Below are 5381 nucleotides of genomic sequence, written 5' to 3' on the forward strand. Positions count from 1 at the left end.
TAGAGATAAAATAGCTCCAGGCTAGAAATCCAAACACATGTGTTCTAGAGCCAATTTTGTCACAATTAAACTATATATCTTCTTGTTTACTTTTTAAAATGTATTTGGGTCTGTTTATTTAATCTACAAAGCAAATCAGATGGACTAGTTGACCTTTTTTAATTCACTCCCACTGTAAATTCTTATTCCTGCTTTCTTTTATTTAGATTCATTTCTGACTTCTCAATGACCAAATAATCTGAACTCCCACGGCACTTTGTTTGTACATTTCTTACAGCTGTATCATTCTCTGCCTAGAACATAATCTTTTACGTCATGTAATGCATGCAACAGCTTTCCTGCCAGACTAAAAAACCCCTTAAAGGCAGGACCCAAATAACTCTATGACGGGCTTTAGCACAGTGTTGTACCAATAAACATTTGTTTGATGAGTCTATGCATAAATATTTAATGTTCTTCTGTCAAGTCAAAAGTAACAGTTTTTGGAGTGGGGAAACTGTGCTGGCAAATTTGTCTTCTATGCCCTGGTAGCTAGCTCTATTTCTGCCTTCAACGTGGTGAGATGCCTCTGCTCTTTGGTACTGGCCTCTTGCAGATAGTCTATTGCGTGTAGATATGTCAAAGACAGGACAGATAACTGTGGATAAACAAGGTTGTTTCCCCCAAAAGAAACTCAGGGACTTTAAAAGATTTGCAGAACAAAAAGAACAAAGAATCCAGACTGCAGGTTAGAAAGAAGAAAGGACTAGAAAAGCATAGAAGACTTTGAGTTGAAAAAGAAGTATCTGAAGTAGGAGAACAGATTTCCTGAGTGGCCCCAAACCAAGAGATTAAGCTCTGCCCAGAAGGTTGGAAACAGAAATGCAATATTTGGGCTCAGGGAAATTGGTGAGAATAGTCTCAAACACTGGACCCTTATCAGCTCTGGCCACCTGTGATTTCCTAATTTGTAAATACTTTGAACTTCTATTGACTCACCTGCTAGAGAAAGCCCATGTTACCTCAGGCCAGAGACCCAAAAGGCATGGAGTGTTGCCATGGTGACAGCGTAACATGAAAAGTGACACAAAGTGAAGTTGGAGGTCATTGTGAGAGATTGAAGGTTTTCTAGGATGAAAGCACAACAGAAAGACCCCAAGCTCAGGGGAACATGATCTGACTGCTGGTTCTACCTCCAATCCAGAAGGCCAGCTTTAGGCATTCCTAATCTACTATCAACCATCCTAAATTCTCTTTTCTTAGAAAGAAGTCAGCAGGCCTATTAAAAGACAGTTTGAAGTTGATTTTTATCTTCCTTAGGTCTTTGACTAAGTGGAATAGAATTTGATGTGGGCCAAGCCACCAGAATTTAAGAGAGACACCATAGACATTTATGTTCATGCTGAGGTTGCTCCCTAGTACCTTCCATGACCCAGGGATTCAGGAGTGACCTGGCCAATCCAATACAATTCTGTGTATAGAAAGAGGATATGTTCTGAGCATCAGAGTCACATTCCACTCACCATCCCCCTTGCTTTTAATTTATATTGGAACAATTTGATGCCATTCCTGGATAAGCTGGAGGCCAAGGGTTTGAGAATAGAACAAGAAGCATACTCTTATCTGAAGACGATATGACTTTATTATTACAGCCTAAAAAGTGGCCTTCCAAGAAAATTGTCCTTGGGATCTGGTTACTTGCAGACAGAATGGTCACAAATTAACTAGTCTAAGATTAGGGCACCATTCCTGGCAACTATCTCCCAACTTCTTCCAGGCTTATGGTTAGGTAAGGAGTCAGTGAAGCATCTTTCTGTTAGTGTGGTCTCTGGGGTTGCTCCACTAGGATTTGAAGCTTTGTTCCACCTCTTAGTAGTTGGATGACATTTATTTAACAGCCCTCAGCCTCAGTTTGTTCATCTGTAAAAATGGGATATAATAATAATGATAATAATAATAATATGTATCTCATAAGGTCGCTGTGAGGATTGAATGTATTTACATGTAAAATGCTTAAAACAGTACTCAAAAAAATATTAACTATTTATATATGGCTACAAATCCCCTTCACCAGATGATGTCATCCATTACCAATATGCCGTTGTTAATCTTTCAAAAAATCCAAAAAGTTCAATTACTCGAAGCTAACCATTCTGTAGGTATTATTACTGTGTAGTTTTTGTTTGAGTTTTTGGTTATTGTTGTTTAATGGTCCAGATGAGCACTTGGTTATGTCCACTTTGCAGTGCTCCTGGGCTGGAATTATTGTGGTGGTGCTCAGTGGTGTAAAACTTGGGAATTTCTCTCGTGCATTTGTCTGTAAGTTAGTGAGTCATCCAAGAATAGCTTCCTGAGGACACTCTTAGCCCTGCCCTCCGTTGGCTCAACTCAGAGGGACAGCGGGGTGGCTTCCATTTATGCATGGCTCTTGCCTGGTTCCTAAATTTTTATTATAGTATATCAATTCTTCTCCCAAACTGACTGATTTCTAAAACATATGTTTTTTTGTATTAAACTTGTAACATTGGAGAGCTGCATTCCAGATATTTGTCAGAGTGTATAATTTCTAGCATATTGCTGCAAGTTATAAAGATATCAAAAGCCTTGTTGAGAAAAATAATATTCATAGAGGATTGTGTGTCTTTCCATACTCTTAGGACAATGGTTTCCCAGATTTTTATATGTCACAGACAAATTTAAAAAAATCTTATAATGGTTTGGGGCACCTGGGTCGCTCAGTCAGTCAGGCGTCTGACTTTGGCTTGGGTCATGGTCTCGTGGCTTGTGGGTTCGAGCCCCGCATCAGGTTCTGTACTGAGAGCTAGTAGCCTGGAGCCTGCTTCGGATTCTGTCTCCCTCTCTCTGCCCCTCCTCTGCTCACACTCTATCTCTCTCTCTCTCTCTCTCAAAAAAAAAATAAACATTAAAAAAATTTTTTTAAATCTTATAATGGTTATGGACATAGATTGCTAACTTCTTTTACCAAGTAAGGGTGTAACAAAAGGATAGTTTCTTAAATTGACATTTTATGGTAATTTAGTACTATGGAAAATTCACTACTCACTGCACTGTTTTTAATTTTCATCATGAGCCCATGGAAATTTCATCACTGACTGCCAGACTGGTACCTGAGAACAACTAGATAATTTATAACTTATCCCTAGATGAAACCAGATCACCAGTGACTTCACACCTGGGATGCATCATTGTGGTTATCAGCATAAGTGCCTCTATTGAATTGCGCTTTAAAGTAATGTCCTTGGCTAAATAAAAAGTATTATTAAAAGGGTTCCTTTGAAGCTTTTCACTTCACTTAGTCCAAAGATGTTGCAAAGACATTAGTGTTTACATTATTCAGTGAACTCTTTTAAAAGACCTACTGAAGAAATCTCACTCTAGGCTCAATGACAGAAGTACTTGGACTTATCTAAGCAATGGATTGTGTTTTTTTAAATCTTCTATATTATTTGACTTATTTTACTCTGCTTTATACATCCTGCTAAAATATTTTAATTCAAATGCATGGCTCACCTCTATAAGCACACAGAATTTCAAGACATGTAATTTGCATATTCATCTTGTGCCTGGCTCCACCTATTCTCTTACCATCATTTTCCTTTTGCCATATTTTTTTTACCCCTTTGACATTGCTGTACTATATATTTGTGTGTAAGCCATCCTAAGTCCACCCTAGAAGGGATATGCTTACGTACATAAATTAGTCAATGGAGACCCACCTATGACCTAGATAGAGAGCTTCATGAGGATCCCTAGCTGCTCAGGAGGGCTCCAAAACACATCCAGAACTTGTCTGCACAGATTTCTCAGGGCTGACCGGACAGAACGTCTGCACATGCAGCCCATTAAAATACTAATAGCTGACACTGGCCTGATTGTTGTCCTGCTCTGTATTTTAACAGGAAGTAGCAAAGACTTACCTTATGTGAGTGACATGGGAATTTTAAGTGCTGTAGAAAAGCAGGGAGATGCTTGCGAAAGAAGGAACCTTACTTTAGTGCTTGTCCAACTGCAGAACCCAGTGTATTAGGGGGTTATACAATTAGTGTTATGACTGACATTTTTATATAAAAAATTTTCAAGTTTTATGGTGACTTAGTTTTACAGAAAATAAATAGAACCAATAGTGTGTGTGTGTGTGTGTGTGTGTGTGTGTGTGCAAACACACACACATATAGGTGTGGGGAGAGAAAGAGAGAGAGATTTTGTTTTCTTTCGGCATTTCTGGATGTGACATTTATTTTTTTTAATATAATTTATTGTCAAATTGGCTAACATACAGTGTGTAATGTGTGCTCTTGGTTTTTGGGGTAGATTCTTGTGGTTCATCGGTTACATACAACACCCAGTGCTCATCCCAACAAGTGCCCTCCTCAATGCCCATCTCCCATTTTCCCCTCTCCCCCACTTCCTTATCCACCCTCAATTTGTTCTCTGTATTTAAGAGTCTCTCATAGTTTGCCTCCCTCCTGAGAGAGATATTTATTTTAAGGAATTGGCTCCACATGATTGTGGAGGCTTGTTAAGTCCAAAATTTGCAGGAAGATGGGCAGGCTGGAGACCCAGGGAAGAGTTGATGTTGCAGTTTGAGTCCAAAGGCAGACTGCCAGCAGAATTTCCTTTTCCTGGTGGAAAGTCATTCTTCATTCTATTAAGGTCTTCAGCTGATTGGATGAAGCCCACTCAATGGGGAAGGCAGTCTGCTTTACTCAAAGTCCACCAACTTAAATATTAACCTCATCCAAAAAACATCCTCACTGGAACATCTAGAATAATGTTTGACCAACTCTCTGGGCACTGTGGCCCCATCAAACTGACACATAAAATTAACTATTGCATGCACCTTAGTTCAGACTCACAGATCCAAAAGAAAATAATAGGTTTTGCCTATACTACTCAAGTTATCACAGCTGTTAATACCAGATTCTAAGTGAGCCATGCCAGTGATATGCTGGAGCCACCTACTACTGGCTCATGACCACTGACTGTGCCCGTGTACTCCCAAGTCAGAGTTTAGTGACATCACATTGGTAGCCTGAAGTCAGCCATGGGGGGTGTTTACACCACAGAGATACTATAAACTAAGGGAGTCCCCCCAAATTGCTGGCTTACCATCATGCCACTGGATGTGTCAGCTTTTTAAGTGTGTTAAGAAGGCTGTAATGCGGTTTAGCAGGCATGGCATCTAGTCCAAACATGGAATATTTCTGACTTTAATAACAAAAATAAAGAAATAGTTCCAAAACACACATTGGTTTCTCTTAGTCACACTTTCAAATTGACAGAACAGTAACCAGTACTGTGAATTGATAGTAGCTCATAATGCTGACTTTCCAATGCTTAAATAAATTGATTCATATGAAGTAAGCATGTGTAACATTTGT

The 5381-nt window shown here is 39.2% G+C and overlaps 1 long non-coding RNA gene across 1 annotated transcript; it reads right to left on the reverse strand.

Annotated features, from left to right (window-relative positions):
• Positions 1-1598: 1598 nt before the first annotated feature.
• Positions 1599-4963, reverse strand: LOC131497919 (uncharacterized). Its single transcript, XR_009255219.1, has 2 exons — positions 4503-4963; positions 1599-1899 (listed from the first exon to the last, which is right to left on the reverse strand). It is a non-coding gene; the product is annotated as an uncharacterized LOC131497919 (long non-coding RNA).
• Positions 4964-5381: the final 418 nt, after the last annotated feature.

The sequence above is a fragment of the Neofelis nebulosa genome, chromosome 1 (assembly GCF_028018385.1).
Source record: "Neofelis nebulosa isolate mNeoNeb1 chromosome 1, mNeoNeb1.pri, whole genome shotgun sequence".
Classification (NCBI taxonomy): Eukaryota; Metazoa; Chordata; class Mammalia; order Carnivora; family Felidae; genus Neofelis; species Neofelis nebulosa.